General features: G+C 45.6%; 1 protein-coding gene across 1 annotated transcript in view; it reads left to right on the forward strand.

Moving 5' to 3' along the window:
• The first annotated feature begins 5,057 nt into the window (after nucleotides 1–5,057).
• LOC126546264 (steroid hormone receptor ERR1-like) overlaps nucleotides 5,058–25,322 on the forward strand; it is a 154,401-nt gene continuing 134,136 nt past the window's right edge. The window contains exon 1 of the mRNA XM_050194417.3: nucleotides 5,058–5,403. The gene's annotated coding sequence lies outside the window, so the exon portion shown is untranslated. The remainder of the gene's footprint in view (nucleotides 5,404–25,322) is intronic.

Consider the following 25,322-nt stretch of genomic DNA (forward strand, 5'->3'; position numbering starts at 1 on the left):
AGAGGATGTCTCCAGCAACACTGCCCTTGTTCAGAAGAAACAAATGCTCTGCTTTGTAGTACAAAATGAGGCAACATAGAAAGGGACACACAATTATTCTAGAACATTTATATACACACATGGCAACAAATGGTCAAAAAGAAAACCATTGGCCGCCTGGAAACTACGAAAAGGTTGCACATACATAGCCAAGTTTCCTTTTTGGTGATTGTTTGGCTAGGCCTTTATAAACACTTCACAAAATGTTTCAAGATAAAGGATCACTGGTGATGTCCCATATGGTATGCAAGCATTTCTCCAAATTTTCCAGCCTATCTAGGCAGGAGGCTACAGCAGATGGCCAATTGACAAGTATACACTTATAAACCGAATATGTGCTAAAGATATTCACAAGGCAGATGGTGATTTATAAAAGGGAAAGATGGTGCTCATGGCACAAACTGGCCGCGAAGTCCGCTAGCACGTCAGTCGGGGCGGCGACATAGAGCACGGAACGCCCGCGCTTAAGCCTGAAAATGCTCGGCGCTTAAATGCCAACTTTCTTTTTGCCTTGCTGTTATAATGAGCCTCACAATGAGCCATTAAATCTTGTTTTCATTACCTAATCAGGAACCAAAAACTTGTTCCCTTTACGTATGGTCTACATCGATGCCTGATGGTCCACTTGGCTGTGTGCGACTAATATTAATGGACCAGGGTCTTGGTCAATCTAACTGGCAACGAGCCAAAACTGAATCCACACAGAATGCTGATAATGCCCATCTTACGCTTGAACACAAGTCAAGCAGTCACGTGGCGTTTTTATTCCTTTAACTCAAGTCCCTGGAGACTTCATCGTTTACTGCTGATGTGTTCAAGCAGTTCCAGATGACTTCGTCCATTCCACGGGGAAGATCAAGTTGTCATAACCAAAGCCGTTGGCATTGTCAGTGGCGCGGGCAGCGTCTTCGCGATGTACAAAGGTGACAAATACGAATCCCTTGGACTGTCCAGTCACATTGGGCTTAACCAGGCGGATCCTGGCAATTTGGCCGAAGGGCCGCAACAACTCCTGTAGGTCAGGGTTAGGCACGTCTTCAGACAGGTTGGTCACTCGGATAGTGGCCAACTCGTCCCTAAAGCGCGAGTGAGCCATCCACTCTCCGCGACGGTCAGCACCCTCTCGCATGCTCAGCGGGATGTATTTGCCGGACTTCGCTGACTTCACCTTCTCCTCAACTTCGGCGGCTGCAACAGGTTTGGCCTCCTCCTTGAGGTGTACGCGTGTTCATGCCACAGCGTCGCTCGGCGCCACAATCGCGCCTTTTCAAAAATCCCTAAACGACCCTGTCCCTAGGCACCTAGGACCAGGTCACGTGAGAGATTTTTGTACCACACCATGACCACACATGGTACCACACATATTAGACGCACGCCCTGGAGATGCTGCTAGCGCCCCCTGAGTACTCAGAACCCGATGCGCCAAAAACAGTTTCGGTTTCGTTAAAAAAAAAAAAAAAAAAGAGAGAGGCAGGCGTTGGTGTGACATGAAACGCCCGGCAGATTTGTGCTAAATTAGGTTCACGGTCTAACACGTTAACACTAAAATCATGGGGAAAGGAAGCGCCTGTGGTGTCGTCGTCTTTCTTGTGTGTGTTGTTTTTGGCGCAAAATCTTTTTAGTATGCAAGATCACCAACTAGTCCAGCAGTTAATTAACTCTTCTGAAGGAAATAAACTTGGCCGTGGGATATGCCAGTAATGTCCTAATATCGGTGCACCGCTTCGGAGATAAATAGGACATCTGCTGTATGTACAGTTAGGGATATCCTACGTACCAAGGACGTCCCAAAAAGATATTGCATGCGCCTTCGAACCTCAGCCCTCACGTGAATAGACATTGTTCCAAAGGCCTTGTGTTTCAGTTATCCTCGTGCAGAATGATGTATACTCATATGTTCAATTAAGGAGAGGATGCACGTCCACGCACGCGCGAACATGTGTACACGCGATTATAGTTGACCTTGACGTGTGGGTGTCGCGCGAAGCACATAGGTCACACGTGGGTCACACACCCAGTGGCGTAGCAACAGGGGGGGCCGGGGGGCCGTGGGCCCCGGGTGCAAGGGGCCAGTGAGGAGGGGGGGGGGGGGTGTCATATACGTCTGAAGACACCCCTCTTTCCGCCGGCTACACCCGGGGAGGGGGGTGACAGAAGACCTATGGGCCCCGGGTGCCAGACGACCTAGCTACGCCACTGCACACACCGTTAGCTATAGTGCATCTAGCGTGATCTATCCCCGTGGTTTCAAGCACACACATGTATGCAACTTGCAAGGGACGTCCTTGAGAGGCGGAAAGCGTGGACAAATTATCGTGTAAGAATTAAACGTCCACTGTACAAATTCGGCCAACTCAAGTGATATACGCGTATATCTATACAGCCTATAGCAGTGGATGTCCGAAGGATGTATATTGGATATGGCAGATCCGTGACCGTGATCGTAACCCGCGGAAAGTGCGCCCAAATGATCGTGTGAGAAACGTCTACTGGACAAGTCCGGCACACTCCAGGTAGCCACTGTACTCCAGGGCAGTGCCCCTACAGCCCTGATCCACCCTCTCTAATAAAGCAAACAAATCTTGGTTTCACAATAACATAAAATCTGCGTAGGTGAATTAGGCCCACAAACTCAAAACATACTTCCGGAGCATATAGCTGTCTGGCTGAGATATAAAAAAAAGTTGTTTCTTTACTACAGCGTTGTAAATGCAAATTTTCTGTTTGCTCTAAATTATTAGTATGTGCGTGCGTTCGTGCGTGTGACATACTATACATATACATGTATAGCGCGAGACATTGGGGGAAATAACTCGTTGCGATAGCTTCAGCAACCTTAAATATTTACGAGGTTTCCAATTAATTTCTTTTATTTCTTTAGTTCTAAACTAAATTATGCATGAGCTTCGCACATGTCGCAGAAAGCTATGACTCACTGCGGTGGTATTAATATTCGTAATATGGCAGGCCCCAGTTAAAATTCTGCGGTCACCGGGAAGCCGCGGCGATCACCTGCAGCGCTCTTCGATTGCGCCCACCTCGAGGTGGCAACGTTCGGTGGCAACGAAAGGGGAACATTGCACTTTTCAGAACAATCTACGAAAAAACATATTGAGGGAATTCGAAGGCAGCTTTTGCTCGGGCCCAATTTCTATACCGCCTGCCCAAATACACGCAAAACTCGGAATTGCTTTTCTGAGATAGCCCCTGTGCCAATTTTAATGAAATTTATTGCATTTGAGAGATAAAGATAAGTTCTAGTAACTGTAGGAAGCGAAATTTCGATTCATGACCTGCATTTTATATAAAAGACTCCCGTAAACTGGTAAGTAAGAGAAAAATGTAAGCTTTGCACCACAAACAGATGTCGCATTTCTGTAAGCTGTATTCGTTAAAGCATATAAATCGGACGCATTTGGTATAATAATTTACAGCTTACGTGGATTTCTTGCAGTGTTTATGAGTGTTTTGCAAGGTCCTGTTCACAAATTAGTAATAAATTTCGCAGGGGTGTATAATATATGTCAATTTTGTTTGCTTTAGATGCATTGTTAAATGCAGTTTCCAGAATTGTGACATCTTTTTCATTGCCGAGCTAGAGTTCTAAACTTGATAGTTTCGTTTTTTTCTAAATTTGGCAATATTCAACAATTTTAAATATATAAAAAATCAACAACCTATATAGGAAATCTATTTCCAACAGTCACAAATGTTCTCTTATATTAAAAAAATGTAGTAAAACTCATTAAAGTTTACGCAGTGGTTGCCGAGGAAAACGATACTGCTTTAGCACGTATTGAGATTGTAGGCCTTGAGTTAAAGCTTTCGTTTAGGTCCCCAAAGTGACCAAGAACTATCGCTTCAACAGAAGGTATTTACCATTCACAGCTTTGGTGCTGTCATGGTGGCTTGTAATGGATCATACGAGTTTCGAATGATACAGAACATATTTTCTCGAGATTCTAAGAAATTCGCGTGCCGCGAGCTTCTACTGCATATATTAACTATCCCTTTTGAAATAACCAAGCAAGAATTCATCGAGAACCACCACCTAGTTATTTCTGCTGAGACGTGGTCGAGAGAGCAGCTAGATCACGGGTGCCTCGCCTATATTTTACCAGTAAATCGTCATACTTCAGTCATACTAGAGAGTGGACGGTAGAAACAATGTTCCTTCATGACCCAGCGGAGAAAGACGATGCATTTTTTTGTTCCGTTTGTCGAGTCTTCGTGCGTAGACCCGTGGAACTGAGCAACTGCTGAAAATAGGCGAAAATGGGAGAGGCATTCTCTGTCCGAATGCGAATCTCAGAGGCTCAATTGATTAGTTTTTGCAACGACCGCCAGATGGATACGCCTGCCTGAAAGGATCGAAATGCGTCTGCTAGCTTGCATTTCTCACCGTACCCCTTCCCGTGAATATAAACGCGGGTATTTGGTGAGTCGATGAAGTATACAAGAAACAGTTGTTTTAAACCATACGCAGGCGGCAGTTCAGAAAACTATTTACTCGTCCGAACCTCTGCAACCACGAACCAAAGGTTTCTGAACCCGGAAGGCAAACACGCAGTAGTTGCCGACTTGCAGAATGCGCTTGAGTTAGTGGAAACAGGTACAAAACCTTTGCCTACACACTGACGCATGTCATCAGTGCAGCTGAATGACTTCCACACTATCACTGCCCTAAATGGGCAACCGACGGCCAGTATCGAAGCGCGATCGTTCCGTGCTGCATCTCTACTGACGATCCTTGAGTTCCGTTCATAAGATGCTGCTCGCAAGATCCCACGTTGTGATCAGCTGATCGCGCATGAGACGGTCTAAAAGAACACTTTTCATCGAAGTGTTCATCGTGCGCGTCCGACGTGCTATAATCTACAGAAATTTGAGTGCATCGAAGGCGATCAACCGATCGCACTTTCGCTCACGCGGCAGGGGGGCTGGGCAGTCACCGCGCGGCGCGCACGACGCATGCGTACTCACGCCAACATCCGGGCCTCGGCCTGCCGTAGCGCCGCGCGCCGCTGCCGGAGGAGCGCATCGGTAGCCCGCCGCAAGCAAGCAAGCAATCCGGCGTACGGTGTGTGTGTGTGTGCGTGCGTGTGTGCGTGCGGCCCGTTGAATGTGGGTTACTGGGCCCAGCAGCCCGAGCCGCGGTGGTGGTGCCGTTTCCGAGACTTTCGCCGCTCTCGGTGCGGATGGTGCCCGTGCGTGTCGGCTTCCGGCGGTCACGCCGCGATCGCCGCCGTTCCCTCTCGGCCAGAAGAAGCCAGCGACCAGCGTCGGCGACGCTCGCCACCCTTGACCTTTGCCGACGACGACGAGCCGCGGCGGCAGCAGAAGCAGCAGCAGCAGCCCTCAAAAGTAAGCCGCCGGAGTCACGCCGTGCACTGCGAGCGAGCGCACTCCTTCCGAGGCCTCTCCCTCGAGATCTGCGCTAAGCCTTTTTTTCTTGCGCGGCTGCCTGCACGCACATGATCGTCTGCTAGCTCGTGCGGAGGCAAGTCTTTCTAACCGCCGCAAGACGTCTCGAAAACCGCGGCGCCTGAGCGGTGAGGGAGGGGTTTATTTTTGAAGCGCCGTCCGTCTTTTCTCTTTTGAATCTCGCCGAAGAACGGTTTAACTCGAGCGGCGTGTTGAGCGGCTTCGGTTTCTCCCCCCAGCCCCTCAACGTGCCGACCGACCGTTGGCGAAGACGCTGTGCTGCACCGGCTGCACGCGGCTGAAGGTGGAAGTGTTCCCGACGGGGCAGTAGTGCTCGCCTAATCTTCGTCGCGAGACTTTTGTGGTACGATTATTATTCTTTTTTTTTCTCCGCGCTTGTTGGCGGAGAGGAGAACCTATCGTCGAGGGGAAACCACCGCGTTCTTGCGGAGCGGAGAGCCGTGATTACGTCGGCAGTCGCGTGCACCGATACAACACCGCGAGTAGTTTTTCGTCTGGGTATCGTCGACGACGTTTGCTCGCCGTCGCCCCCGTCCCGTATCCACACCGTGTCTCTTGTGAATGAAGCGCGGAGGCATCGCATGTTTTCAGGAAGCGTTTTTTACGTTGTCGTCGGCCGAGCGAAAGTGAACTAGCGGGCGGGAGAGCGGCGTCGATGGTGTAAACACGGAAGCGCTACGGCGTCGACGACGGACGAGCGAGCGCAGCGTGGAAGGAGAAAAAAAAAAAAAAAAGAGAGAAAGCGCGACGCTTTTCTCGCATACGATTGCGGCTCGAGGCAACGCGCTGCGTCTGCATATTTCCCCCTGATATATCACGAACACAAGACTCCTGAGCGATTACGTAGGCTCGCCTGCGCCCAGCGCGTAGCGGTCCTGCGGTTGTCACGTGCTAGCGTTGAGGAACCATTAAGGAAAAGAAAGAAAATCATACACCGAGAATACCATATCAACGGCGATCTGTTAATTTCACTTCGGAGCTCAGTGCGTTGCCTTGCCCTAGCGGCTAATTCCCCCACGCTACTACCAGCTGACGTCGACCGCTTGCGTAGTAACTGGCGTGCGTGCTGCCACGTGAGGCGGCAGCGGTGTTTGTGACGTGTGCAGCTTGCGCCAGCCACCTTGTATTTTCCCCCCAGTTTTACCCCGTTATACCTACACTTGGAAAACGCGGCACGTAAGGCGCGCCTGTCCCGCTGCGGAATGTTTTCCGGTCTGCCGGGACTCGCGTAATCGCCTTGCCGATTGTAATCACGTGAGCGGCGTTCTTGAGAGCAGCAGAAGCAGCAGCTGTGGTTGTGCTGGGCCGAGGCAAAGAAAACAACGCTCGTTCGAACGCACCTGCTCGTATAGTGCTGTGCGTTCTGCAAGAGCCCTTGCAGTGTGGCACAGTATAGCGCTATTGTCTGGACGCCTTCAAGGGAAAGCGTCATTGTCAGGACCGCTACGTGTCACACGTGTGCGCTGCCCTGCAACGCTCATCCGCAGATGATCATCCGCAGCTCATGAGCACAGCCTTCACGACAGTGTGGCCACCGCTTGTGAAACTCACTGTTGTGCCGAGCCATCCCACCGGTGCTGCCATTTCAAAAGCATTTTGGCCGTTAATGCAAATATTTCGTTCCATTTGCATAGTACAGGTGCCATGCCAGTCGCGCCCTGTGCAGCTAGCTGCCTTGGTTCAAATGCATCGAAGCTGTTGAACCGATAGCATTTTTGCTCTTAGCAAAAGCGCTTAGCAGTTTGCTTAAACTGCTGTGTTATTTGCTGCTTGAAATTTTGTGCAATCAGTGTCATTTCGTGCCGGTAATGCCCAGGGGCTGCAACTATGATAATCGACATGCTCTGCTGTCGAGCGTTTGCTCCGCGTTTGAGCACGTGCATAATGTGACGTGCTGATGCCTATTCTGGTGTGTGGTGCCAATTGCATTACTGAATTTGACGTGTAAGATCATTCTTCTTGTTTCCGTGAACAAGAATCGGGGTCGAGAACATTAAACCCAACTTTATTGACCACCTTTGGTTAGGAGCCATTTAGAGGTGTCGGGGACCTGCAGGAAATCAGTTGTACATGCTGAGAATCTGCAAAATAAATTCAATTGATCAGTTAGCTATTTGGGACAGATGAACAGGGCCAAAAATTTTAGGTAGGAGAGAACCCACCAGGTATAGTACCAGTCTAGAACGGACGTTTTGTAGAAATTTCCGTTGCACCAGTTCGTCCATACTGAAGGCGGATGTTTTCTTCAATTGGGAACACCCTGTTTTGTGCACAGGAACACATACCAAACTGCTCATTCTCTATGTGCAGGTCTGCATCATAGTTGCACATTTTTTATTATCTTTTTTCTTCACATCTGCTGTCAGCAAGTCTTTTCCATCTGTTTACTGCATAATATTCGCTCAGAATTTTTCCTCGTGCGTGGTTTTGGCTGTTTCACGATTTGAAACCGTTCTTGCCAAATATTAGGGGCTTTCAACATCCTTAGTATGCTACTTGCTGCTGCCATTGTTTGCGCGTGTACAATTTATCGTCAGCTAGCTCCTGCACATGGTAATTTCTTTTTCAAATCTGAGTGTTACAGAAAAAGAAAATTGAAAAACTAAGTATATAACATGGCTTGGTTGCTGAGTGCGAAGTTGAAGGAAGGAATGCTTGGCTCGCACACACTCTGAAATATAGTGCGTTTATGGACATATACAAACATATGGTCGCGCGATGCCTGAGTTGCATGGTACAGAGTGCTTTCTGTGTGATTCATGAGTAGTGCGCATCAATAAAAAATTGTCAAATTTTTGTTAGGCTGTAAGTAGCCACACAGGAAACTAGTGACATTGCATTTCATGCTGAAAAGCTGGCATTTGAGCCAGTTGAAATCGACAGGCCGTGAAAGAGGCTTTCGGGAGAGGCCAACATCACACAGTGGGGATCGCATGAGCTCTGCAAAACCTGTACAGAACAAATGTCTCTGTGCTGTTAGTTGAGAGAAGCATCTTTGGAGAGAAGCAAGATGGCCTTTGACATAGCACTCCTGACTCTTCTGCATTGCACGGAGCTACCTGCTTTAAGAAGTGAACATAAAGGATACATACACCTGTGCTCAATAACAACCAATATGATTTACCATCTCTTTCGCATGCAAACAGAAATAGCGTGTTCGAAACAGTGTGTTGAAGTTTGCACATTATGGTACAAATAGTGCTTGCTTAAATGAATCATTTAACCTTTTCGGTGGCGGTGGTGGTTTGAAAACTTCTGTGGACAGGTGGGCCATACATGGTACTACACATGATGTTAAAACTTTCCTTTCAAATGAGCATGTTGCGTACTTGCCATCAAATACAGATCTGTGACTCTGAGCAGCTCAAACCTCTTGTTACCAGAAACGGGTGTCAGAGCGCTTCTTGTACTCCACATTGCAGTTGCCCAAGTGACTTGTTTGAGGTCAGCTTGCATATTTATGACACGTACTCATGCTGCTGTCTTCATCGGCATAACTGCTAAATGCAGAATTGCCGTCATTTGAGTATTAATGCCAAAAGTTAGGAGAATGACATTTCATTCTGCAATTTCACCAGCCTTGTCATCTCTTCGAGATTGTAGGACTTTGGCAGATGCTTTAGCATGGGCTACGTGAGCATTGACCTTTTTCATGCAAAAAAAATGGGTCATTAATCATCTTGGATGCCGCTGTGTGCAGATATGTCATCTTTTCTTTTTTTGAACAAGTAGCTTTGTGCGATGTATGAGCGTCAGAGGAAATCTTGTTTCTCCCCAGTGTTGTCTTTTTGATTGCCAGTTCAGAGACATTGGTTGTTTTGCAGGTTCTGTGTTGCCTATGTGATCACCATGTTGTCATGTCGGACTCTCAGAAATGCTTCTGTCGTGACAACGCTGGCCTTTGCTGGCTCTTATGATGTTTGAACATGACATGCAAAGTCACTCGTTTCCTATCTGACGATCTACAGTCTGCACACTTGCGTACGCTTGTGAATGATGCAGGAAACGGTCCAGATTACACAACTACAGAATCATGTGACCTTATGTTTCAAAGGTGAAAAGGGATACTTCCGTCATTATACTTTCAGTTTCGAGAGTGTTTCTTTCTGACCCATTTTTTGTGCGAATTCATGTATAGTAACAATGAAATTTGACTGTTACGCAAGACATTTTACATAATATGAGCTTGCCAAAGCCTAGCAAAAGCTTGAATGGCAGAGCCTGGCATTTAGACAATGAAACCTGGTACCTAAGCAACAGGAACACAGACTTGTAAATTGACAATGTAAATACAGATGCATTTATACCCCCCCCCCCCCCCCCCCCCCCCCCCCGCTACGAAAAAATGAAAAAGTTGTCTAGTCTCATCATAAACATTTTATTTAATCTCTTTACAACTGTTTATCACAAGTACATCAATGAATCAGTTCATGGCACCTAACAGCGTCTAACATGTTCCACATAGCTTTTATGCACCCAGGGTTTTTTAAAGACTATGCAGTTGTGTCGATGCAGGTCGCTTATAGCAACATGCACTGTGCATGCAGAATTTTTTGTCCAGATGCAATTTAATATTTAGTTGGGATATAACTTTCAAGTATGATCTTATAGTCTGGTGGGAAGCATGAATTTCCTGTTGCAGCTGCTGCCTTTTAGCACCAGATTTGGCATAGCATCAGCCGCCTTGGGGTAAGCATTTCAATAGTAATCCCATGGTCAGTTAAGCTGTGAAGACAACATTGTTGATGGTTGTGCGGGACAACACTGACACTGCCAGTCAGTGTCAAGGTACGCTCCATTCCATACTTAGCAGGCAATGCTATGGAAGCTAAGCATTTCTTCGAAGGCAAACAGCACTGAGAATGGGACTGAACAGAAGGACGCAAGACAGAGTGCTCCATCTTGTGTCCCTCTGTTTAGTCCCATTCTTAGCGCTATTTGCTTTCATAGTCATGTATCATCTCGCTCACCAACATGTGTTATTGAAGCTAAGCCTGTTGTGCTGTCCTCTAGGTCTCACGGCGCGTGTTTTACATTGCATTGGCGTAGGATCTGCAATGCTTTCTACGCAACAACTTCGCACAATACTACTACAACTTGTGGATCTGTGGTTATCTCAAGCCACAAATTATACTTGTGCACCTTTTTGCTTCAACTATGCGACATAGCTACCATGTTTTGGTCACTAGTGCAAGCGGTATGCTGCGCTCGTTTGCCGCACAGGCTTGTCATTCCGTTTGTTTGGTGGCGAGTATTTTCGGATCTGTGACACCTTCCACGTAACAAAAGCATTGTACCTTGCAACATAAAATGTACAAGACTTGATGTTACGTCGAATCACACGATGCACACACGTGTCTTTCTTTCATATGAGATGCAAAATTTTTTTGGCTAGGAACAATGTGAGAAGTCTCTCTGGCCTTTGTTGCGTTGCCCGTTATGTGTGAAACGGAGTGTTGTGTTTGCATTACAGTTGCGTACTTTCTTCTTTAACCGTTTAAGGATGGCACATATAAATAGCCGGAAGAAATGTTTATTTTCTATCTAAATGTGCAAAACCTGTCGCAAAAGTAAGCATAATCAACGAAAAAAAAAATATGATTTCGCTGAAACTTTTTCAGCAATAGAAACCCCAAGAAGAAAACAGGAAGTTGGCTTTGCCCCAAGCCACCTAACACTTTGTTTGGCATTTGTACCGACAGCTCTCGTCACGTGCGAATCATGGGTGTAGGTTTCATTTGCTTTAGATCACGCATGCGACACCACTGCACCTCGAGATCTTGCATTGATCTGCCTCCTCTGACTGTGCTTTCAAGAGAAAGCGAGTCGTGTGCTGAACTTCTTCTGCCTCCTGTGTTCTTGCTATAAACCAACAAATGACGCTTGCTGCCTGTCATTCAGTGCTGGCCAAAGCGAGTGATCCCGAAAACTCGTACTCGGTACCGAGAGTCGGCAAGAAAAAAAATTTTGTTTTCTGGTGTGCTGCTTGTAGGCAACACTCGTCAGTCAAGGGTTAAAGCTGTAAAGCTTTAGAACGGAGACTCGTGAAAACAGCTTTTGATGTCTTGCACCCAGATTTTGAAGGCTTGCCTTTGTGGAACTGCTGCTTCAGTCAGCTTTGAGTCTAACGAACTTTCGTTGACCTTCCTCTTGGCAACCACTAAAGGCATTTTGAGCTTTCTTTTTCAGACCATTAAAGAGACATCTTTTGTTTTCCCTGAAGTAATTTTCTTGCGCCTTTGCTTTCTCTTTCCCTCTGTACCCTATGTAAAGCAGCTAAGTTGGCGAAGTCTGGTTAACTTTCCTGCCTTTTGTTCCCCTCTACATTAATATTGAAGCCAAGGATTCAAGGTTATCTCTGGTTGACTAGTATGAAAACAAGAAAAAAAGACGTGTGGGGTTGATAAAGAATTCCCTTTAGTTTCACCAACTTTCTTGACTGTTTGCGTAGTGTGTTCACTCATTTAGTACTATCTATAACACTGTGGAGACATGCTACGTTTTAGCTTTTTTGATTGTCGCTTCTGCACTAGAATGTGTCAGCATCAACACATGTTGGATTATGTAGTTACTGAAACGTACTTGTTTGGGAGTAAGCAGCACTCATACTGCACTGCCAACTCAAAGGTCGATTGCACAGAACCTTAACCTTAACATGTTGCAAAGGAAAAATAAGAAAAAGGACGGTGACAGAAGTTAAAATTTAGGTTTCTCTTGAAGCTTACCTGTGATGAACCCAACAAGTGCCGCATTATTAAAGCAAAATGCTCATTGGCATCTATTGCTTGCTTTCGTGTGGTGGGTAACCATGGTGCTATGTCCGTGAGTACATGCGACAGTCTGTTCCCATACTTGTTGTACATGTTGATACTCAATTCCCATTGAAGGAGCTCTGAGCGGTGTCATTTCTGAGCTGGGTTAAAGAGCAGAAATGATACATGGCCATTGGTCGTAAAGATATGGACACCTGTCTCTTACACTTGTTGCTGATGCGCCGGTCTGTCCAGGCACTGATTGCACACGCCAACACTCATTCTCATTGATGGAGCACCGAATCATGTTGTTTTATTTTTTTTGTTTTGCGTCAGACTACTCTGAGTTGTAAAGATACTTGGTGACATGCACCATTAAGCTTTCTCCGTCTATGGTCGTTGTGCAGGTTGATTTTGGTGGGCACGCAGCCACGCGATGTTACTGACAATGGCAGCACGCCACTTGAGATACCACAAGTGCTGGTGCTATCTCCGTAATCATTTTGTGAATAACCTCTTTTTGTTGGCCTGTGATAATATTTGAGTTTCAGCCGGTAGTTTTTCCAGTGGAACGAGGCAGCATATCATGGCTTTCCTCACGCTGAAGTTGATACATGTGCCTGTCATGCTGATTGCTGGCACACTCAAACGTACAATCACCAGCATTCTGTGCTGAGTGATTGCAACAGGTTGCTTCCTTCTGCTATGTCGAGATGCAAACATTTGATAAAAGAATGTAACCTGCTGATGTGTCGGTCCATTTAAAATCACCTTTCTAAGTTGGTGGACCTTTTAAAAATTCCCAACATGACATTGGAAAAGAGCAAGTGATCAGTGGCACAACATAGATGGGAGTTATTGTGGAGTGGCTTGAGGCTAGTGAGAGAAGAAGAGAGATGACGGTGACGCTTTTTATCAAAGATGAACAATGTGGTTTGATTGTCATATACGGAGCTTTGGGTGTGCACTTGAGAACCCCAATTCAAATCAAATCAGTTTATTCGGACATGAACATGTCTTCAATGGTTGAAGTAACGCTGTAGTCTTCTGCTGAAGCATATCTCATAAGCCCTGTGTTGCTTGGCTTCGAATATCAAGGTTAGTCCAATCAATCAATTGCCTGGTCACAAGGCTGGCAGCCGAGGTCACTTACAGAGACAGTGGAAGCAAGAGGGGGAGCCTTTCCCAATACATCTGCGATGCAAGGTTTGACAGCAGCTAGAAATATCCTGTCATGAGTGCATTTCATGTCCCTCACCTGAAATACTAAGGGAAAAGCCCATGTAGGCAGGTGCTTGTCAGCACAGTCAGAAATTGCTTCTTTCACTCATATCTCTTTTTCTTCCTCGTACGGTAGTAATGCGGAACTTTAGTATTGTTGCAGCTTCCAGCTCATGTATGTTTATTCGAGATAAGCCAGCAGGAAGTGCTGGCAGCTCCCATGCCTCACTCCCAAGAGGCAGAGCATTGTTCCCTTGCAAGAAATTCTCACAAAGTGGGACCATCGTGCCAACTGACAACAATGTATGTGTTGTTGAAAAGAGGCACGAACTCGTTGCTGTAGAGGCCGGGACATATTTCCGTCTTGTTTCTGTAAATCTATAGGTGAGGGCGACATCCCTATGCAACACTTTATGTGGATTTTGCAGATAAGCGCTTTGTATGGTGGCTGGATCTTTGCTGCAAGCTCTGCAGCATCTCTGTGTCGTGATCAATATCATCCCAGCCTATATTTTTTTTGTCCCCTGCAGGACGAAGGCCTATCCTAGGGATCTCCAATTACTCCTTTCTTGCTTTCTTGTGTCAGCTGACTTTTTCATATGCCTGCACATTTCCTGATCTCATGACTACATCCAATCCTCTGCCATCTGAGATTGCATTCCCCTTTCCTTTGACAGCCATTCTGTTAAGTGGACCGTTGGTTGTCTGTTCTGTTCATTAGATGACATTCCCAGCTCTGCTTCTTCCTCTAAACTAAAACCCAACTAGAACATCAGCTACTCTCACTTGCTGTGTGATCCATAATGCCATTATCTTATCCCTGAATGTTACACTTATTTTCCTTTCCATTACTTGTTACACGGTCCTAAGCGTCCCTTCCACTGTTTTGTTATCTTGCTGAGTTTCGGCTCCACAAGCTGCTACTGGCAGAATACACTGGCAGAGATGCTGCTGCTGGCAGAAATTTCTATATAGGGGTGTGCAAATTATTTCAGAACAAAGCTTTGAACTTCTGCGGAAATTAGGACTCTCATGATAGCTGTCCAGGTTTTGAACTTTATCAACATTAGCCCCGCAATCCCCAATCTTGTACTTTAGTTCTAAGATTGCGGCTCCTATTTCAGGCTGAGGAAATGAAAAGCATCATGGCTGCTTTAGCTGCCAGCCACACTGACCTGGAGATTGCTACTTTCCTGAATGTGACGCAGTATTTTCCTTTGAAGCTCTAACAGTGATGTGCCATTTGTATTTGTGGCAAAGGGAGGGAAGGACTGCCAGTACGCTGATGTCTGGACGATTGGGCTTGTCCATCATGTTCCAGTCATTGTAAGTGACAACCTTGGAAAGTCGTGATGTCTGTTGCCTAGAAGCTTCAATTGGAAGAACCCATAGTTAGGTTTTCGGTGCATGAAGACATCGGGTGCCAGTCCTAAACAATGGCTCTGCACGTTCTCACGCGGCCTTCATGAGCCAATGTGGGCCAGCTGCAAAGTTCTATGGCCATGTCACAACCATCATGGCCTCCCAGTTCACAAGATTCAAATCTGCGGACTACTAATTATGGAGTGTGACTATGAGGGAGGCTAAAATAAAGAGACAACAGAATAAAATATTCATGATAAAGGCTGCTTTTGGAGAGGAAATAGCAAAAAATCAACTTGCATCACCAGATCTGGGCATGCAGCTATATTTTGAAGCCACATTCAGCAAATTATTGAGACCAAAGGTGCAATTACTGGGCAGCTTTGAAAATGGCAGCGAAGCAGTCTGTGGAATTTGATAAAAATACGTCCAGTTTAATCTGAAATAGTGCCAATTTTCCAAAGTCATTATGTTCTCAAGTACCCTGTGTAACCGATTTATACTCTAGTTGATACCTTTCCAGAGATGTTTTTACAGACAACTCTCTCTGTACTATTGTTTTGCTTGGGGTGTATAAAATTCTCAAGAGATCAGAACGCATCAGCAGAACAGTCGCACTGCCTCTTGTGGTAACACTGGTTCCTTCCATTGCGTGTATGTTCTGCTGAGAAGCCGAATGCCAGGAGACATGAGTCATGCGGGGAAGACAAACATTAGAGGATGCAAGAGAGCATTGCGTGTGGTGCAGTGCAAGTGCTGCAGCATCTTTATGTGATTGTGGCTGCGGCTGTCACTGCTTTGCACTTTGGGCATGACTGCAACCATTGTTATTTCTTTACAAGTGGGATTGGGAGGGGTGCTGCAAGGCTTATGGATTGCTCTTGCAATGACCACATGATGTTGCATGGCCCTCTTTAACGCCTGCCCGCTATTCTCAAAATGGCTGAACAATTCTTGTCAGCGTGGGTCATGTGAGTAATGTGATTGGTTCGAGGAATTTGGTACCAACACCTGTTGTGCTTGCACAGTGCTGCATACAACCTTTGTGTCTTTTGAGCATTGTTCTGGGAGAACCCTTCATTTGTGTGCTTCCTCTTTCCACGCACTTTTATGTTGAGTACCTGTGCCGTGACAGCAGCGAGGGCCTGCCAAGGTAGCACCTGCTGTTGAAGCGGTGGAAAGGGAGGTTGCTGTGAGATGGGGTAGAAGATGGTTATAGGTGTCCTCTGGCAAAGTTGCATGCTCTGTGGACCTGCGTGACAGTTTAATGAAGGTGAGGGGAACGTGTGGTTTTAATAATAGAAACAGCTGTCGTTTAAAGTGCAACGCATTGCACTGTACAGGGAGATTAAAAAGTAACAGAAAAAGTAAAAATTTAATAGTTCAAGTATACACTGTGTCAAGATACAGTATTCCCAGAAATGTGCTGAAAAACACCAGTGACAACAACCTTAAAACTAACAAGTCGGAGTAGGTAAATTTATCACCAACTGGTGGCACTTAGGTTGGGAAGCTTCAAGTTTGAAGAACTCGGGAAAATCGACAATGAGAAGTGGGCAGCTAGAGGGCAAAAATATCTGTACCTTAAAAGCTTGGGCACGAAATGCCAAAAGAGGTCACTAAAGCTACCATCCAAGTACAGGGTAATTGGAAGTATAAGAAGACAACCTGGGCTTATCAAAACAGAAGCGAGAGAAATAGCCACGGTTAATTGTATGTGAAGGGTGGAAACATGAAAGCCCATGGAGTCTTACAGAAATAGCAAAGAAATTGGGAAAGAAAGTTTCGTATGAGAACGCAAACGATAGTGTCTTGCTATTTGAGACTTGAGCTGGTGTCTTGCTATTTGAGACCCGAGCTGGTGTCTTGCTATTTGAGACCCGAGCTGGCTGCCTGAGGACAAAAACACACAGAAGCAAATATTTGCAACAGCGTGATGCATCTGTCTACGGCAAAAACGCTAAGAGGCTACTCAACATATTGTAATGGATGCCAAGAACCCAGCCTTCATGAACCGTAGAGAATGTTCACCTTCTCGAAGTGCTAGGGTTGATAGCTGATGAGAACATAGAATGGTCAGCAGTGGAGTTAAGGGAGAGACATTTAAAGTATTACTAGTGGTGTAAATAAAGCAGGGTAGGTGTGATGAGGATAGGAGTCATCACAGGCATAGGTAAGTTCACACAAATAAAGTAGAGGTAGACAGAATGCTAGGTTGCTACAGTTACAGTAAAACCTAATTAGCTCATGCAGGCTAGCTGACTATTTGTTGTCACCCTGATACACTAGTGATGCCATTAGCAATAATTTGTGCTGTACTGATAGAACTTTGAAGGGTGTCCTTTTTTTTTTCTTCACTGATTGCCTAGTTCAGAAAGTGGGAACGTGTGTGGTGGCCTAACCTCCTGGTGGGATACACGTACCCGTCTAGGTAAAGGTGGCTGTGAACTTCATCAGCAGGTACATGAACACGTGGGTGTGTTGAGTACACGCTGGACATGGGGTTGCCTTTACAGAAACATGTCAATGTAGTGAAGCCCAATTACTCATCAGTCAAAGAGTGTACAGGAAAAGAATGGACCCTTGGTTGTAGCATTGCCAACATTTCGACAGCCTCGTTCATTCAGCCGTGAGGTAGGCGAGGGGGGGGCTGGCTCGTTACTTCACTTGCCTCGAGGCACGCATTCTTTGTTTGCTTGTCGGGCTGTTTATGAGCTGAGACGGATCCTGGGTCGTACAAGATGGATTAGCTTGAACCTATGCACATGGTGGTGTTTTTGCAGCCTCTTCTTCTTTTTTAATGGGCCTGAAACATTTAGCAGGTGCTGTACCCTCATACCTTACTATGGGCATTGTAGCTTACTTGCGAGGCTTGAAAGTTGTATTGGTTTTTCGAACTTGGCCCTTTTGCTGAGCTTCACTAGTGGTTGGGCCGCTGAAGATAACATCCAGCGAGGGTGTTACTACATTGGCTTAGGCTATGACATTTGAGTTTAACCTGGTGAGCCGTTAGGTGCACGCTCGCCCCGTAATTTGGTTGCTGAAGACCAGTGCAGATTGATTTGAGGCTGCCTTTGAATGCATTGCTTGTGATAGAACCACATGGTTACGTTTGTCAGAGTAATTGTACCACTGAAATGTCTTGTGAGCTAATCCAAATGGGATTCAAAGTGAAGATCAACTACAACATATCATCATGAAAGTCTGCTGTGTTAATGTTCACTGTCTGATAGGCCACTCATTCCACATTTTCGCTACTGAGTTACACACTATGAAGGGCGATGTGTCGTCCGACGAACCGCACTGCATACCTCTCAAAGGAGCCAGCACAGTTGCGAAGTCGCAAGACTGGCCCTGAAACCATGACAGCCTGAGGCTCTTCGATGCATGGCAAGGGTTGATGACTGCGGCCCACTCATCTCCTTTGAGAGCTACTTTGAGGCACTGAAGGAGAGGGGGAGCAGATGGTGAGAGGCCACATCGGACCCACGCTGTCTCGCTCGATACGAACTTTACTTCTCAGACTGGCTTCGGTGCCAGAAACCTCCGACGTTGTCAGCAAGCCAGCGATGGCTGAGATGATGGTGGCATTGGTGATTTTTATAGCATGGGTTCCCCCCTTTCGGCCACCCTCCTGCTCGTGTGCTGGCCAGGACAGAAGCCACCTTTGTTGTTGCCGCAGCTGCCACTGTCGCATGCCTTCTCTCTCCAGTTCTATTCCTCATCAGCCTGGCTCGTGGTAGTCCTGTTTAGACTTTCATACGAGGCTTGGAGCGGGTGCAACGGGGTGGGGAGAGCAACCCTTTTCGCTTGCGGCTTATATTTGGCTCTGCGATGGAAGGAGGTGGGGTGAGGGGTTCTGGGACCCTGGCTTCGAGCCCCGGGTGGGGCTCTGCGGCCGTGGGTTGTGCTCCATTCTTATTCTGATGGCCTTGAAATCGCTTTTGTGCCGAAGCTGTTGCAGCACGCACGGCTCTTGCACATGTGCGGGGGGTGTGGTGTGTGTGTGGGCCCTGTTGCGACAGTGATACACAGGTGTGACTAGTCAAGGTGGAGAGACAGACGTTCTGCAAAGCAAGTAAGGTAATGACAGCAGCTGTCCTGCATCATTTGGGATCTCTTTTTGTTCTTGCTGGTACTGTGCTGTGTTTGTAACTGGCTCGGTATTCTTGCTTGTTAATTGCAGATGTAGCTTTGTGAGTGAAACTGTTTCCGGTCATCTGGTTGGCTTTACTCTGGAGTTTGATGGGAAAGATAATATTGTTGAAACTGCGTGTTTGGTAGGCAGACTTAGGACTAACACAGGGTTCCTATTTTGAGATTAAAATAACATGTGCTAGTTATGCCAGACTTTGTACTGCCTTATCCACAGAATAATTTAATCTCAAACAGCATCTAGCTACATGTAGTGTTAGGAGTCCATGGAACAGAGCAAACCTGATGTCACATGGCACTTGTCAAAAATTCTTTCAAGAAAAGATATTGATAACATGCAAATTAATGACGTACCACTTACAAGAGTTGTGTCTGCTTTTGAGTGATAGGTGTTTGCATAGGTGAGCAAAAGCTTCTTGGCTAGATGCAAGATGCGTGTTCTTGCAGCAATGCTTTGACGTCTTCTTTACTTTGGATCGGTGCAAGGTGGAGTTTGGCAGCCAGCACATGTCTGGAGTTGTGTTATTGGAACAACGAAAGCAGATTAGCCTTGGGCTCAAGGCTACTTCGGGGCTCAAGCCACGCTTCACTTGTCAGCCGCTTTGTTTATGCAACCTTTAAATCTCCTTTTGGCATCAGAAGATCTACCACATGGTGCACTGTCTCTACAGTCACGCTTGGACTGCTTCCTCTTATTGCACCAAGCAACACTGGGTTACCAGTCCAACCTGTGCAGAATTGAAGCTTGGATGCTGAAGTTTAACAAGGAGATCTACAGGCACCAGATTTCATGCAAAGATTTGAACCTGAGCACATTGTGGAAACGTCCACAAGTGTTAACGTTCAGTTAACAAATATCACTAAGCCACTCTCTCTCTCTCTCTTGAGAATGTGCGTAAGATTTCTGTCTTTCTCGATCAAACCTGCCCAACATACTGCAGCTGTCACAACAGCATTTGCAACAAGTTCACACTGTGTACCTCCAAGGGCTGCCTCCTGGAATAAGTGCATTGGAGGCTGTCCATATCTGCATACCTTCTGGTTACATTGAAGAGCCAGGACGCCGTCTCTTAGGATGGTTGTTAGGCTGGTGCATAAAGCACACACTGCCCTTCACATGGCATCTCCAGACAGGTATTCGCATACACTGGCAGCTGTCAGATACAGATTATGGAGCTTCCGTTGGGAACGTCCAAGTCGAGAGAAAAATTGCTGTGTGCTGTTTCGGGCAAGAATTTTTGTGACAGTTGCTTAGCTGGAAGGGATTCCTGGTGTTTACGTGTGGCTGTGTCATGTGCCCAGATTTGACTACCAGCGAGAAAATAAACTCGCACTTTTTAAAACAACCAGGTGATGCTGCATTGAACAAATGTGAAACTGCTTTTGAGGTTGCAAGCAAAATATGCACCTTTGTTAGAATATTTGCCCCTGCCACTTGATTTAGTTTTCATTTTTGTGTGAGGTACGTAGTTCATTTTATCTGTAAAAGCATGAAGAGGGTGTTGTCTTGAAATTCATGACATGAAATAGCATCATCAGAGCTGTGCTCTAACGTGTAATGTGCTAAGAATGAGTGAAGTTGGGTGCATCCTAACTATTGCAAGTTAGAGTGGTAGGTTAAGTGGAATGCTTCTAACCCATCACTGAAACTGAAATTACCGGCAAACCTTTCACGATGTGACACAACACAGCTGTGTTGGCTGTGGGTAGGAGTAGCATTCACTAACTCCTACAACCATCGTATTGGAATGGCGGATTCACCGATGTGCACTAAGTGGAAGTGTGAAGAGACTATCAGTCGCCTTCTGTGCCACTATTCTCGCTTTGATAGCCGACGTCAGCTGGCTCGCATTATGTTGAACTTCTAGGGACCAAATATTCTTGTTTAAACAATCTAAAATAGAATAAATATAGCACCAAAACAGAATCCTAGGCATACTGCATATCTGCATGCACACATAGGTACAAGTAAATAGGTACAGACATATTGTTGCACTCAAACATTTTTATGACCAAAACAGGTATGCAGATTCCTTTGTCATCTTGAAGTGGTAGCTGACAGGGATACGGTGCCGACAAGATATCCGAGGGAATGTTTTGGTTTTGTCTGCTCTATTAGTTCATATAAGGGCATCCTGATCCCTCGGAAGTCAAAATATTTAAATAAGTTAGTCATACTTCATCTGTTATAATTCAGCAGCTCTTTCAAATTGTACTGAAAACTTAGCAGGCTGACCAAAATTCTCCCTATTTGCTTGTATTAGCTGGAATTTCTAATGATAAAAAGTTAGAGCAATTACGAGTCTTCTGCACTGCTTCAGCTAGGCATATTATTTTCGTAAGGTAAATTTTTTTCTAAGTATCAATTCTTACCTAAAATAAAGTATCGTGCTAGTTGCAGTGTGGTATGGTGGAAGTGTCAATCATGTATGGTGAAATTTGGTCTGGCAGACATCCAGATAAGCATCTAAAAACGAAGCTGACTAGTGAAATCAGGTGCTAAGCTATTTGTTCTTGCTGCTTCCATCCACTATATTTGTTCTTTGCTTATCGCTTCTGTTAGCCTTTTCAGGCTTATACAGGGGAGAGCACATCAGAAGCAGTACTGTATTTGCATGATTCTACCGTGCCCTTGATTGTAACGTGCAGTTAGTTATATTATGGCCCAGATATAAAAAAAAAACTTGGTGCCATTTATACTGCACACATCAAGTAACGAAACCCGAGTCAGCGTGTACCATGTTGACCCAATTTTCTGGAACATACAAAGGGACAGAGCCATGCACACAGCTGAATCTTAGCGGCTGGTCGCTATTGGAGTCCGATGATGCCTCCTTTTCGCTGCCTACCGACCACAGAAAGTAATCTTCAGTTCCATCTAACACATTATAAATGCCACATGTACAGCAAACTGGAGAACGGCAACCGCAAAGCAAGGCAGAAAAAAAAAAAAATTCAATGGCAATGTAGCTAGTAGCTACCTTGCATCTAGTTTTTTTTTTTTTTAGTAAGAATCGCTTTTGTTTTTTATTTTGAGTAAAATTAGTTACGATTGTAATGCACATGCAAATTGAATGCATTTATACAAAAAGGGTGTGTGTTAGAATAGCGCAAACATGGTAACTGTCCATATTCTTTCGAATGACTAGGAAAAGCCAAGCACTCACCACAAGCCGAGACCACCTCGCGTAGATCAGCTTGGCTCTCCAGCCACAAGTTGGCATCATGTTACCATGTGACACAAGCTTAAGGTGTGGTGGTGCAAGCATGTGATATGCTTGGCTATAGTTTCACCTGCAAGATGGGACAGCACTCTTAGTGGCAGTGAATTTTTAATAGGGTTTTTTTATCTGCTTTAAAGACTGATTTGTTATGAGCCCATCATTAGGCTACAGATGTCCAATTAGCATTGGCAGCCGAATATTGGCAAATAAATATTAGGTGATATTGGTTAATTAAGCACTAAATCATTTGCCGGGAGTTCTTATTTATCCACCTCTACTGTGAACATTGGCCAGCCATGCCATGAATCTCCTATCTTTAGAAGAGACAGTGGCTGCTGGAATGCTCGGTAGCACCCTTTGTCTTTCTTTTTTTTTTCATTTATTTGCACTGTTTGTTCCTGTTTCAGTCAGTAATTTTGATTATTGCGTTCCTTTATGTCTTCCATAGCATACATAGGAGTTTTTTAACTTCAGACTCCCCAGCAGCAACCTCGAACTACATGTAAATCACTGAGAAGCAGAATGTACTTGTAGAAACCATATATGGTGTTCCTTATTTCATCTTTGAAGTGATATGCACAGCAGTTCGTCCATATGTGACAGTTTTTGGAGGGAGAAAAGCTCTGAAGGACGGTCGAGTAGTGGTTCTTGTGTTGCCTGCCATTGCGTCTGGCCTCTTCTCAGGGCTGTCATGTTTTCACCATGAGTCTGACTCTAGTCTTCGTTCACTCTTTGACATTGTAGTTGCAATGATCTTTCAGTCGTTGTGTTCTTAAGCCATCACTCACAAGTCACGGCTCTTGTGGCAATAGAGTTTTGAACTGCCTGGAAACATATTACAATATAGGACTGAGTAGCAAAACACCAGAGGCGTTGATGGCAGCAGCAATGCTAGTGGGGTTATGCTTGGGATGCTTTATTCAACGACAGAATGAAACATTTTTTTGTATTGTGTGCTCTCAGTGAAGAAGAATAAAGAAAGAACTCCATATACACTAATGACGTTGATGTCGACACCTCAGCAGGTGGGTAGGACATTGCTGTTGCATCACAGGATAGGGATATGTAGCACAGCTGCGTACGTCAATCGGATATTCCAGTATTTCGTAAACTGCAATACGTGTACGTACAGACGGGCCCTGTAATAAGGACCTTTAGCATGTCCGTGTACCTGTTTCACTTTATGGAAACACCAGCGCTAAGCTACAAGGTGTCAGAAAGCTTTTTGTCATGCTGTTCTCGTTGCAGGAAAACAAAAAAGATGCCTTTTTTAATTATTTTAGATAACTTTTCAGCAGCTGAGCAGCACCATAGCCCCTGCAGCGCGATATTCTGGCATTCTTTAAATGGCAATGCGTTTATGGACTAGCTAGAACCATAACTTGAACGTGGTCTGTGGACTGTTCTTTTTCCTCATCACGCTCCACAGCACGCGGACATTGGCTAGAGTCGGCAGTTTGAAATGTTGAAAAGAGTCGTAGAACTTCATTTCGGTTCCTAAAAAAAAAAAAATGCCTAAAAGGAAGGAAAAAAGAAAGAGAAGCCTTAGATGAGACGGTTTATATTGCAGAGTGTTCATTTAGGGTTAGAGGCAAAATTCTAAATAATGTCTACATCGGTACAATTACATTTATAAAGTAATAAATATATATGCCGCCTGGTGCTTATAAGGCTAGAAGAAAACTTTAGCTCACCATATCTTTCCAAAGTAACAGGTACGCTACCTGTGCTTTACCTTGCCCTGTTTTTTGTGCTGTTGTAGTTATCAACTGCTAAATGAGAACTTAATATTTTATAAGTTGTAAAAGCAGGCCCAGATTATTGCACGTAATATAAATGGTACTTATCAAGTATGAAGGTTGGGAAACGCATGCTGAATTTTACCCTAAGGTGGTCTCGTCAACGCCGGACTTGGCGGCGTCGACACTGTGATGACGTCACGACAAGTCGTAAAATTTGCTGCTGCAAGGAGCCCAAGTAGCGATGACGTTGCGCTGACGTTGCTCGCGAGTGCTGCGCACGTTTCTTCGGGCTGCGCTTGCGCGGGGAACGGAGCGAGGCCGCCGAGTCGTGACGTGCGAGCCTCCTGGCGTGGCCTCCGAGATCACGCCGGTGCTCGCGGTCTCGGAGGCCACGCTCCCGGTCACCGAAACAGAAAGCGGTTCCTAGGAACAAGCGTCGTAGAAAATTATTTCTGGCGCCCAGACTCTTGGCTGTATGTTTAACACAGATAGCGTTCCTCGGCAGTTTCGTCAAGTTTAATGGTCGGGGGTCCGACTTTCACGGATCTCGGTCCACCCTACCGATGTGCTGGCTAGCAGCTCCGTTCGCTACGGAATTACCCAGTGAAACAAGTAACGCTACCTAAATATGCTCAGTTTAAAAAATATATGCGACTCGAGGCGCATCACTGCTCTAAAAGGTTTATGAAAGCGTTCGGTCGTTCGCCTGTATTGACAATTATCGTCGATGGTTCCTGCACAGATAATCCAAAAATGTGATAGCAATACGTCTTTAGAAAAGCAATTGCGATGAAATCTTTGACCGTGTAAAACGAAATGGGAAGAGTAGACGTTTTTGATACCAAAAAAAAAAGAAAAAAACAGACAGCCATTACCGGTCTACTGCTCATGGTGCGCCGGAAGTCTCTACGCGCAGGGAAATTGCGTCATATCCACCAACCACAGCAGGCGCACACGTCGTCTGCCGAGGTGCAGTTTAAATGCGGTTAATAATGCATCGGATACAGTTACCGCAGCCCCGCAGCATTGTTAAAATTGCTTCGACGGCATGCATACTGTACTCACTTATAACCAATTTAATCATAATAATAATCATCATCAGCCTGTTTTATATCCACTCCCTGCTATGTCCAATTACCCCTGTCCTGCCCTAACCGATTCCAACTAGCGCCCGCGAATTTCCTAATTTTATTGCTCCACCTAGTCTTCTGCCGTCCTCGACTGCGTTTCCCTTCTCTTGGTATCCCTTCTGTAACCCTAATGGTCCAACGGTTATCTAACCGGCGCATTGCATGACCTGCCCAGCTCCATTTCTTTGTCTCTTGATGTCAATTAGAATATCGTTTATACCCGTTAGCTCTCTGATCTAAACCGCTCTCTTT

Source organism: Dermacentor andersoni, chromosome 10 (assembly GCF_023375885.2).
Source record: "Dermacentor andersoni chromosome 10, qqDerAnde1_hic_scaffold, whole genome shotgun sequence".
Lineage (NCBI taxonomy): Eukaryota > Metazoa > Arthropoda > Arachnida > Ixodida > Ixodidae > Dermacentor > Dermacentor andersoni.